Source organism: Neoarius graeffei, chromosome 2, assembly GCF_027579695.1.
Source record: "Neoarius graeffei isolate fNeoGra1 chromosome 2, fNeoGra1.pri, whole genome shotgun sequence".
NCBI classification, from domain to species: domain Eukaryota; kingdom Metazoa; phylum Chordata; class Actinopteri; order Siluriformes; family Ariidae; genus Neoarius; species Neoarius graeffei.
In genome coordinates, this window is record NC_083570.1 from 91,983,301 (window position 1) to 91,996,561 (window position 13,261).

Below are 13,261 nucleotides of genomic sequence, written 5' to 3' on the forward strand. Positions count from 1 at the left end.
TCTGGCGGCTGTCCCGGCGGCAGGACAATGGCTGTCATCATCTTCTCTCTCCTCTTCTCTTTCTCTCTCTCTTCCCCCTCCTCCCGTGTCCCGTCCTCGCCCCATTCCCCCACCACGGAGGCGGGGGCCGGCTCCACCCCAGCCGGCCCGCCGCACCCGCGGTGCCCTCCCGTTTCTCCCTTCTGTGTCTGTCTCTCCCCCCCCTCAGGTGAGTGACCCTCAAACCACAGCTGCAGAGGGGAGGCCCGGGCCGGTTTGGTGGCGCTGCGGGGAACCGGGCCACCTGCAGCAACAGTGTGTCGCGATGGAGGTGGGGGCGGTGGTGCAGATCCCTGACGCGCCAGAGGCTGCCCTCGATCAGGCCGGAGCGTATCGCATACCGGTAAGTGTACAAGGGGCGACATATCAGGCGTTGGTGGATTCGGGTTGCAACCAGACCTCGATCCGCCAAAGCCTGGTGTAAGACGAGGCATTGGGGGGAGCACAAGGGGTGAAGGTGTTGTGTGTGCACGGGGATGTTCACTGCTACCCGTTGGTGTCGGTCCACATACATTTCAGAGGGGACAAATCCATAGTAAAGGCGGCGGTTAATCCTCGCCTTACCCACTCTTTGATCTTGGGGACTGATTGGCCGGTATTCCGGGGGTTGATGGCACACCTAGTAAAGAGTGGGTCCTGCCGGTTAGCAGGGGGGGGTCCCGGTGTCGTTTTGGCTGGAGCTGCGGTCGCAGAGCCATCTACGTCATCTCCGCGACAGAGTGAGGAGCCCCCGGCCCCTCCTCTTTCTATTGGGGAATCCCTCGCGGATTTCCCACTGGAACAATCGCGAGACGAAACTCTGCGACACGCGTTTGACCAAGTGAGAGTAATCGATGGTCAAACGCTCCAGCCGAACGCCACCCCGACCTTCCCCTATTTTTCCATTTTAAAGGATAGGTTGTACCGAGTGACGCAGGACACTCAGACGAAGGAGCGTGTCACCCAGTTGTTAATTCCAAAGAGCCGCCGGGAATTGGTATTCCAGGCGGCTCACTTTAATCCCATGGCGGGACACCTCGGGCAGGATAAAACACTCGCCCGGATAATGGCCCGATTCTATTGGCCGGGGATTCGCGGCAACGTCCGTAAGTGGTGTACGGCGTGCCGCGAATGCCAGTTAGTAAATCCAGCGGCCATTCCAAAAGCGCCTTTGCGCCCCCTACCATTAATCGAGACTCCGTTTGAAAGAATTGGGATGGATCTCGTCGGGCCATTAGATCGGTCAACACGAGGGTACCGCTTTATATTGGTTCTGGTGGACTATGCAACGCGATACCCGGAGGCGGTGCCTCTTCGCAATATCTCCGCATGTAGTATTGCAGAGGCCCTCTTCCACGTCATCTCCCGGGTCGGAATCCCAAAAGAGATTCTGACTGACCAAGGCACCTCGTTTATGTCACGAACACTGGCAGAACTGTATGGGCTACTGGGTATTAAGCCGATCCGCACCAGCGTGTATCACCCACAGACGGACGGTTTAGTCGAACGGTTCAACCGCACCCTCAAGAACATTATCAAAAAATTCGTAAGTGAGGACGCACGTAACTGGGATAAATGGCTCGAACCCTTGCTGTTTGCAGTGCGAGAGGTCCCCCAAGCCTCCATGGGGTTCTCCCCGTTTGAATTATTGTATGGGCGTAAGCCGCGCGGCATCTTAGATGTACTGCGGGAAAATTGGGAGGAGGGACCTTTGCAGAGCAAAAATGAAATTCAATACGTTATGGATCTGCGCGCAAAACTCCACACGCTCACCCACTTAACTCAGGAGAATTTGCGGCAGGCCCAGGAACGGCAAACCCGCCTGTACAACAAGGGCACGCGCCTTAGAGAGTTCACTCCGGGAGATAAGGTACTCGTCCTGCTGCCCACATCGAGCTCCAAATTAATCGCCAAGTGGCAAGGGCCCTTCGAGGTCACACGGCGAGTCGGGGACGTCGACTATGAGGTTAGGCGAACGGACAGGGAGGGGGTGCTACAGATCTACCACCTCAATCTACTGAAGCTCTGGAACGAGGAGGTCCCCGTGGCGTTGGTGTCGGTAGTTCCGGAGAAGGCGGAGCTGGGGCCGGAGGTCCAAAAAGGGTCATTGGCATCTCGCACCTCTCCGGTCCCCTGTGGAGACCACCTCTCCCCGACCCAACTCACGGAGGTCGCCCAGTTGCAGGCCGAGTTTTCGGATGTGTTCTCGCCCCTGCCCGGTCGCACCAACCTCATAGAACACCACATAGAGACGCCCCCGGGGGTGGTAGTGCGTAGCCGTCCTTATAGATTACCCGAACACAAAAAAAAGGTGGTTCGGGAAGAACTTCAGGCCATGCTCAAAATGGGCATCGTCGAGGAGTCCCACAGTGACTGGAGCAGCCCGGTGGTCTTGGTTCCCAAGGCCGACGGCTCTGTCCGGTTCTGTGTGGATTATAGAAAAGTCAACGCGGTGTCTAAATTCGACGCGTACCCAATGCCTCGTATTGATGAGCTGCTCGATCGACTAGGCACGGCTCGCTTTTACTCGACACTGGATTTGACGAAGGGATATTGGCAGATCCCCTTGACTCCATTATCCTGGGAAAAAACGGCCTTTTCCACACCGTTCGGCTTACACCAGTTCGTCACACTTCCGTTTGGGCTGTTTGGGGCGCCCGCTACGTTTCAGCGGCTGATGGACCGGATCCTCCGGCCCCACGCCACCTATGCGGCCACGTACTTGGATGACCATCATTTATAGTAATGACTGGCAGCGGCACCTGCAACACCTGAGGGCCGTCCTTAGGTCGCTGAGGCAGGCGGGGCTCACTGCCAACCCGAAGAAGTGTGCGATTGGGCGGGTGGAAGTACGGTATCTGGGCTTCCACTTGGGTAACGGGCAGGTGCGTCCCCAAATTAATAAGACAGCAGCGATTGCAGCCTGCCCGAGGCCTAAGACCAAAAAGGGGGTGAGACAGTTCCTGGGGCTGGCTGGCTATATCGTAGGTTTATACCTAATTATTCGGACGTCACCAGCCCGCTGACTGACCTCACTAAAAAGGGGGCGCCAGATCCGGTCCAGTGGACGGAGCAGTGCCAGCGGGCTTTCTCTGAGGTAAAGGCTGCACTGTGTGGGGGGCCACTTTTACACTCCCCTGACTTCTCTCTCCCTTTTTTGTTACAGACGGATGCGTCGGACAGAGGGCTGGGGGCCGTTTTGTCCCAGCAGGTGGGGGGAGAGGATCGCCCAGTATTATACATCAGCTGGAAGCTGTCGGTGCGTGAGGGGCGCTACAGCACTATCGAGAAGGAGTGCCTGGCGATCAAGTGGGCGGTCCTCGCCCTCCGTTACTACCTGCTGGGGCGCTCTTTCACCCTCTGTTCGGACCACGCGCCCCTCCAGTGGCTCCACCGCATGAAGGATGCCAACGCGCGGATCACCCGTTGGTATCTAGCGCTCCAACCTTTCAACTTCAAGGTGGTCCACAGGCCGGGGGCGCAGATGGTCGTTGCGGACTTCCTCTCCCGTCAAGGGGGGGGGGTCGGCTGCGGGCCGGACGGGCGCCCGGCCTGAGTCGGGCGGTGGGGGTATGTGGCAGCGGGGGCGTGGTCAAGCGCCGGTCTGTGACAGGAGGGCGGAGTTGGGGAAGGTAAGTGGCAGAATCGCTTCACCTGAGTGTGATTAATCTATGTTTTGTGTGTGTTCTCCCCAGTAAACCAGGCTATTTAAGGAGGGAGAGCGAGAGCAGAGGGTCTCTCTCTACAAGCCGAGGACCGGAATGTGTGTGCGTGCGTGGCTGAGAGAGAAACGTTTTCCCACTGAAAAGTGAAAATAAAAGAGTTTTGCGAACTCAGTCTCTGTCCTGCCGTCCTCTGTGCTCCACCCACTTCTACGGAACATTACAAGATTATTTAGAAGGTATGTAAAAAAAAGCCTTTTCTGTTCATTAACCACAAATGTAAGCACCTGAAGTTTGCAAAACTCTACTACAGCTTTGACTGGAACTGTGTTCTATGGTCTGATGTAATAAAAATGGAGCTTTTTGGTAATAAACACTCGAGGTGGGTTTGGTGTAAAAAGAAGGATGGCTATTATGAAAAGAACCCGATCCCAACTGTAAAATATGGTGGAAGTTCTGTGATGTTTTGGGGCTGTTTTTCCCCCAAAGGCCCTGGAAACCTTGTTTGGCTTCATGGCATCATGGACTCCATGAAATACCAGGACATTTTAAATCAGAATCTGGCTGCTTCTGACAGGAAACTAAAACTGGGTCATTACTGGATCTTCCAGTAGAACAGTGATCTGAAGCATATGTCCAAATCTACATAGAAATGATTCGCTGAGCACAGAACCAAGTTTCTGCCCTGATCATCTCAGTCCCCTGAGCCGAACCCCATTGAAAACCTGTGGGCTGAGCTGAAGAGGAGAGAGCACAAGAGAGGGCCGAGGGCCCTGGATGATCTGGAGAGATTGTGTAAAGAGGAATGGTCTCAGATGCCCTGCTCTGTATCTCCAACCTTAGTTTTTTGTTGAAAATATTTTTTTTTCCTTGATGAGGGATTTGTTTTTTCCTGAATAAATGTATTTCAGGCGGCACGGTGGTGTAGTGGTTAGCGCTGTCGCCTCACAGCAAGAAGGTCCTGGGTTCGAGCCCCGGGGCCGGCGAGGGCCTTTCTGTGTGGAGTTTGCATGTTCTCCCCGTGTCCGTGTGGGTTTCCTCCGGGTGCTCCGGTTTCCCCCACAGTCCAAAGACATGCAGGTTAGGTTAACTGGTGACTCTAAATTGAGCGTAGGTGTGAATGTGAGTGTGAATGGTTGTCTGTGTCTATGTGTCAGCCCTGTGATGACCTGGCGACTTGTCCAGGGTGTACCCCGCCTTTCGCCCGTAGTCAGCTGGGATAGGCTCCAGCTTGCCTGCGACCCTGTAGAAGGATAAAGTGGCTAGAGATGATGAGATGAAATGTATTTCAATTAAAGGCTGGATTTTTTTCAGTGTGAGATAAAGCGACTTCACCAAAAGGTGGATTTTTTTTTTTAAACCCTTTTCACTAATCTTTACAAGGGGGGCCAATAATTGTGGAGGGCACTGTATCAAAATAAAATAAATTACTCCATTGCAATCTCACGTCTTGACAATAAAAAGCTTAACAGCACACTGTTAATTCTGGTTATCTTTTAATTTTTTTTTAAACACTCAGGTTTTATGGAGGTTTAGAAGTGTGTGTGTGTGTGTGTGTGTGTGTGTGTGTGTGTGTGTGTGTGTGTGTGAAGTCTCACCCCTTCTGCTTGGTCACAGTCTCAGAACCAGAGGCGGTGTTCAGTAGGGTGTCGTTCTGCTGGTCTTCCATCCTCTCAGGTGTGTGTGTGCGTGCATGCGTGCGTGCTGGATTTATTTGTCTCTGGTGAAGACTGAAGTTAAAATGAATGTACGGCAGCTCTAGAAACAGTTTTTAACAAGTGGGCCGGCACTGTGTCTTCTTTTTTGATTCTAGGCTGATGGAAAGTCCCCAATTCAGAATGTGAGGTGGAGCCATGGTTATAATGCATCACAAACATATCTCAAAGCACATACACTTGTTACGCCCACAACTAAATAGTACACTTAACAGTTTGCACAATATCATCAAAGTATTGAGGATGATAAAGTGGCATGCTCGTCAAAATGTCTTACTGAATTGGTGAACTGATTCATGAGTTATTTGATTTAGAATGCAAAGAAATCTTAAAATGGAATTCAAAAAAAAATATGGAATTTTATTCTATCCGCATTCACTGGATATGAGCAATCACACGCTCTGATTGACTGCTACTAGGCAATCAGCTCATATACCGTGAGTAGAGAAAAACAAAATGGTGGAGCGTATTGGTGAACCAACCGAGGACAAAATAAAAACTCTGCTTGAAAACAAAACCCCCAAAAATACAAAAAAGCAACAAAATATGGAATAAAAGTAGTTGATGGTAAGAACGTATCTTTTTTTTTTTTTTCAAGAATTATGATCATCACATTTTTCACAAATTGCTAAGGTAATTTCACCAGTTTGTTTAGATTCTAAGCGGAAATGATTTTGTCAGACGTTTTGTACAAAGTTTTTATCAAATTTGCAAAAAATAAAATAAAAATGCTCTGTTTCTTAAAATTCAGTGAATGTGGATAGAATAAAACAGTTATTCCACTCAATCTCATCGTATACGGCTTATAGACGACACAGCGCTACTGTACGCACCTCATCGGCTATCGGTTCATGTATGACTCGATTTCGTGGAATAATTGTTAAAATATTCCATCTTAACGTAAAATGCTTAATATTTGAATAGCTTGATTATGTTCAATAAATTACAAGATTAATTTGATGATAAGGCTGTCTCATTCGTTTAAGTAAATTAATTAAATCAACTTACCTGGTTGAACCTGGGCAACCATTCTCACACCCACACACACATGCTTTTGTCTACCTTGGGTTTAAATCAACATTCAAAGCTGAAGAACATTAAATTTGCCAAGAACATCCATCCATTATCTCATCTCATCTCATTATCTCTAGCCGCTTTATCCTGTCCTACAGGGTCGCAGGCAAGTTGGATCCTATCCCAGCTGACTACGGGCGAAAGGCGGGGTACACCCTGGACAAGTCACCAGGTCATCACAGGGCTGACACATAGACACAGACAACCATTCACACTCACATTCACACCTACGCTCAATTTAGAGTCACCAGTTAACCTAACCTGCATGTCTTTGGACTGTGGGGGAAACCGGAGCACCCGGAGGAAACCCACGCGGACACGGGGAGAACATGCAAACTCCACACAGAAAGGCCCTCGCCAGCCGCTGGGTTCGAAGCCGGAACCTTCTTGCTGTGAGGTGACCGTGCTAACCACTACACCACCATTTATAATATTTTTTTATCGTATAAAAAATACTATAAACAGCAGTAAGCCATAATAAATAAAACAAAGTCAATATTTGGTGTGAGATGACACTTTGCCTTAAAAAATAAACAAATAAAATAGTAGTCTCATGTACAGTGAGTGCAGTTTTATAAGGAAATGCGCTGTAGATTTTACTGAGCATCTTATAGAACCAGCCACAGTTCTTCTGGACACTTTGACTGTCACACTCGCTTCTTAACCCTTGTATGGTGTTCGGGTCTGTGGGACCCGTTTTCATTTTTTTTATCAAAGGAACAATGATACGATTAATTATTTTTTTCAAACTCAGACTCATTGGTCTTGGCTCATTTTCTGTGAAGAACATATATCAGAACACATTTTCGATGACCACACACTGTACCACCCCCCCCCCCCCCCCACACACACACACATTTATATTGCATACAGGATGTTCGGGTCCACTGGACCCGGGGCTAATAAAAGTGTGTACCTTCACTCTGTCTTCCTCCTGTCTGGGCCTGCTGTTAGTGTGTGTGTGTGTGTGTGTGTGTGTGTGTGTGTGAGTGAGTTTTGTGTTTCTGCCCCTGCCGTTCAAGCACCAACACCTGTCTGCTCCCCACGGGCGATTGCTCTAAGACAACGAGGGAGGCTCAGCCTCCTCTAAAAATGACGAACATCGTGTAGGATGAATTGCGCTAGGCTTATGTTATAGCTGACCTTATAACATTGCTATTTCAGATCCAGAATCATAGAAATATATGTGCTCAACCCAACTACAGTGCGAAATCATTCCGTTATAACTTTAATGTGTGCATGAGTTTTTCCCCCTCGTGACAGCGCGATGCAGCCCAGCCTCAGTGGACTTCAATGGCATTTGGGAGCTATGCGCTTTCAATATCAAAATGCAAGATGGTTATTGGACAAATACTGCGAAAACGCCCACCCACGGACTCCCAGCCTCACAGTGGGAGGGACATGGCAGTTTCCGCGAGGAGACTGGTGATTGGTGAAAGTGGCCGGATATTTTCTTTGATTGACAGCTCGTTTCAAATATAGACAGGCAGCGGTGAATCTCAGTTCAGTCCCATGCGGATTCGCAAGTGCTGTGTTGTGTTGTAAGAGATCAGCTTACATTTCGATTTCATTCATTACATACGGTTTCTACCAGCTTTTTTAGTTTGTATATATTTTCATTGTAAATAAAGTGTAAATATAGTGTTGTCAAGTTTGCTGTCTTAGTTCCAGAAATTTCGTTTATTTGAGTGACTGAACTTGAACTTGAGGGGACTAGTCAGCTAGCAAGAAAGCTGTGCACTGATGCCAAGCATTGCTGATTTAATTTTGGCGAAGCCATTTGCCAGTCTTCCTTTCAAGGAAAAAATTAAAATTAAAGAGCAGGGTAGACCAACGCCTCAAATTGACTTGGTGAAAAAGGTAGGGAATAATACTCGTTCCTTTCAGCTCTCCTGGTACGAGAAAGTGAATTGGCTAACAGCAAGTGACCCACATCAACAACAGTAAATAGGCTACTTTAGTAATATGTCATGGATGGACCAAAAATATAGAATCTATTTAAAATGTTTATGCTGAGTATATTATATTGGAATATATATTTCTCTGGATATGAATTAAACACAGCTACAATTTGGAAAACATTTTTAAACAAAAACACAGCCAAGAACATTTCAGACTACAGACCTGGATTAAAAGTGAAGGGTTATCAAAATTGTCAATAAAATATTTCTCAGTCAAAATAAGTAAAATATAGGGAAAGTGTCACTGAATGAAATGTGTGGCACCCAGCTCTATGTTTGGCTCCCCAAGGTCAGTGCTTGTGCCTATTCCAGAACACTCTGCTGTTACTGCTGAGGTTCCTGACAAAGAGCTGCTTTCAATAATGATTAATTTTTAAACAACATGCCACAATTTAAAAATATAAAATGTTAAAATATACCCCCCCAACACCACCATCATGTATATTGGACAGTAGGCTAATGGGCCAAAAGAACCTGTTATTTCACAGTTTGTGACCCTGCCAACAATCAGCCAGATCAGAGGCAAGAGTATGGGCAAAATTGATGTGTTTTTTCTTTTAAAATCTGGAAATATTGTAACCGACCAGCCTCCCCTGTTTGAAAGACTACCAGCCGCCACTGCTGCTCTCACATTCCTACACATTTATGGAATCAATTTTGTGCCAAAATGTTCATGCAATACTTTTGAAATATCAAACAAAAACGACAAATCAAAATACAAAAATAGAAAAAAAAAAGTCAATTTTTTTAGACTGGCAAACAAATTATTCGTGTAATCGTGCAAAATATCAGTCTATTACTCTTCAGAAACCTTTTATTTTTGTTCTGCGTCTTTCTCAGTTTTGTTTGACGTAATTTATTTTGGTTGCGATTCCAGCTTTCTCGTTTGCGCTCCCTGACTTTTTGCTTGCAGTTTAGGCACAAACTTCACGTGTGGGTGGGCTGTCCAGGAATGCATTCCCATTGGCTAACTTGTGTTTGACTGACAGCTACGCTCAGCGATTCCCCTGGAGGCTGTTGCGGCCATTTCCTACTCGGATTCTGGCGGACTGTTTGACGAGTGACCGATCCATTGACGGTAAACAAGGATCGAGTGGACTTCAGTGGCGACTATGATATTGAATTTACACTTTGTTGAATTAATTCGATATCGTAGTCGCCATGCATTCCTGGACAGCCCACCCACACGTGAAGTTTGTGCCAAAACTGCAAGCAAAAAGTCAGGGAGCGCAAACGAGAAAGCTGGAATCGCAACCAAAATAAATTACGTCAAACAAAACTGAGAAAGACGCGGAACAAAAATAAAAGGTTTCTGAAGAGTAATAGACTGATATTTTGCACGATTACACGAATAATTTGTTTTCCAGTCTAAAAAAATTGACTTTTTTTTCTTTTTTGTATTTTGATTTGTCGTTTTTGTTTGATATTTCAAAAGTATTGTATGAACATTTTGGCACAAAATTGATTCCCCTCTGTCTTGCGGGAACCAAGACAGAAGTTCCCATAAATTGGGGGCGGGACACAATAAATATAGCTTTTCCAATGTGGCTCCTTATCACAACTGATCAAGATGGCCAAAAGATTCTCTGCTCAGATGGACTTGCAAATGATTTTGGAAGAGAGAGAAGCTTTTGATGATGATGATGTAAAGGAAAACGTTTCAGAACGTGAGGATCACATTTCTGAAAATTCAGAGTCTGACAGTGACTTTGAAGACGAGGATGAGATGGAGCATCAGCCAGTCCCAAAACGAAGACGAGCATGGGGATGATGTGTTGTAGAGACTGACATGGTTACTGTATGTGTTCAGCTTGTGTTGTGTAAACTGAACTGAATGGGTTAAATTTCTAATGAAATTCAAAGAAATAAAAATCAGTTGTTATGAAAAACCTTTCTTCATTTGTAAATTTGAAGATAAAGATCTTTTTTCCACTCATATATTGACTGTAATTGATTTTCTTTTTGTAAAATTACATTTTATTAAAAAACAAACAAAAACCGAGTAGCACTTTTTTTTTTTAATAAATGTAATCTAACAAAGGTAAAGGGCAAATATTACCCATATATGCTGTTTATGTTGCTTGTAATTGGGGTGAAGTAAACATCTGTTATGTATTTAATGTAAAATTGTTTGATTGTGTTGAATTTAAAGCACCAAAATGCAGCGGGTCCACCAGACCCACGAACACTGGCTGAGTAACAAAAATACGGTTAAAATTGCACCAAAACCCAGTCGGCTTCATTATGGTTTCTTTTTTAATCTGAAAAGTGGGCTCTTATGGAATATGCTGCTCAGATACAAACTTTTTTCTCCCTGTAACATTTTATTTTGTGCTGGAAAACGAATGTTTGGGACTCTAAAATGTTTTTGTACTGACTCGATAATGTAGAAGTCATAAAATAGAAATCTATAACAAATTGTGGATGAAAAAAATACGGTGCTAAGACTTGAAGTACTGTAGGTGTAATACATTTTTCACTCGAGTATGTGCTCAAGTTGGTTGAAAAACTCCTTGTTCATGGTGGTGTGTTTTTTGTGAATTATACTTGGATGTATTTATTTTTAATTTCTTGCTTCAATCAAAAAATATCAAGAACATTTCAACAGCGAATTTAATTTAGAGACGTAAAGTGAATTAAAGAGATTTAAAATTGTTTAATGTCTTAACTTCAATTTCTGCATGAATTTTATTGGCATAATACTGATAAAGAATAATACATAGCAATGCATAGCATTACTGAATCATCAGTGTGTTTCATACAATCTGAAACTGATTTGTATATTTTACCTGAACATGTGGAATTCTAGTAATTCCTTGGGATTTCATACAATTAACATATGCATGAACAAGAAACGATCTGCAAAATTTGCTTCTTATCAGAACCTGCATTGACTTAAAAAAAATGCTGATGCTGACAGACTCGCAAATTCTTATCAGTGTTCATCTCTCAGATGTGTTTTTCAGTTCATACGTGGAAAAACTGATATGTTGAAAGTATGCTGTTCCAAAAGCATGCATTATTGTATCATGACAAATTGACTGACGAACTATCTAACAGTGAAATAAATACGCTTACCATCTTATTGTATAACCGCTAAATACAGATCAAGTTTGCACAGAGGGAAAAGCAGTACTCCATAGTAATAATGACTACAGTAACTCCTCCACAGTTCAGCCTCAGAACACACCCTCCATCACATCCACCATTTTACTGGGAAATCAGCCATCACACAAAAGGAGACATTTCTCTTTGCTCCATTTACACTTCCTTTATCTCTTTTGTCCCATGTTCTTGTGAAGTGACTGGATGGGAAACAAAAAGTGAGTTTAAGGTAATGGGTGACATGTAGCTGCTGCTCTGGCTGTTATGTGGTTTACTGGGGGGGACCGGAAACCTACACCGAAAGTAGATCATGTGGACTGTAGACTGATAAAATCTGTAGATGTTGAACTTAGAGTTGACTTTCTTACTTTTTTTTCTCATGCAAGAATTTTACAAAATGCATTCATGTGTTTTGATCATAATGAAGACTGAAAGAATTTAACTATTTTAGTGATAACTGTAATTGTTAGCCAAACTATCCATCCATCCATTATCTGTAGCTGCTTATCCTGTTCTACAGGGTCACGGGCAAGCTGGAGCCTATCCCAGCTGACTACGGGCAAAAGGCAGAGTACACCCTCGACAAGTCATCACAGTGCTGACACATAGACACAAACAACCATTCACACTCACATTCACACCTACGGTTAATTTAGAGCCACCAGTTAACCTAACCTGCATGTCTTTGGACTGTGGGGGAAACCGGAGCACCTGGAGGAAACCCACGTGGACACGGGGAGAACATGCAAACTCCGCACAGAAAGGCCCTCGCCGGCCACTGGGCTTGAACCCAGAACCTTCTTGCTGTGAGGTGACAGTGCTAACCACTACACCACCGTGCTGCCTTAGCCAAACTAGTTATAATTATTTCATTTTTTAAATCATTTATTATTTTTGGTTGAACTCACTATCAATCAATATTCATTATCCAACCACAATTCCAAAAAAAGTTGGGACAATATGTAAAATGGAATTTTAATAAAACAGAATTTGATGATTTACAAATCATAGAAACCCTATATTTCTCTGAAAATAGTACATACTATTTCAAGTGAACTATGTGTCTTTCTATAAAGATATCAAATTTTGAAACTAAGAGATTTTTATTGTTTTCTGAAAATATACACTCACTGGCCACTTTAATAGGAACTTGTTCTTGATTCTAAGAGTCCTGTTCTTGGCTGCAGGAGTGGAACCCAATGTGGTGTTCTGCTGTTGCATGCTGAGATGCTTTTCTGCTCCCCACAGTTGTAAAGAGTTGCTATGAGTTCCCATGTCCTTCCTGGATATAGCTCGAACCCAGTCTGTCCATTTTCCTCTGACCTCTCTTATCAACAAGGCGTTCGTTTCCACCCACAGAACTGTCGCTCACTCAATGTTTTTTGTTTTTCGTCCCATTCTGTCTGTGTAAACTCAAGAGACTGTTGTGTGTGAAAACCCCAGGAGATCAGCAGGTTCTGAAATACTCAAACCAGTCCATCTGGCTCGAACCAACACCCACGCCACAGTGAAAGAAAGTCGCACTTGGAGATCGCAGTTTTTCCCATTCTGATGTTTGAAGTGAACATTCACTGAAGCTCTTGATTTGTATCTGTGCGATTTTATGCCTTGTGCTGCTGTCAAGGGATCGGCCGATTAGAGAACTGCATCAAACAGGAGGTATATGGGTGTTCTTAATAAAGTGACCAGTGAGTGTATATGCTCATGTTGAATTTAGTGCCAGCAA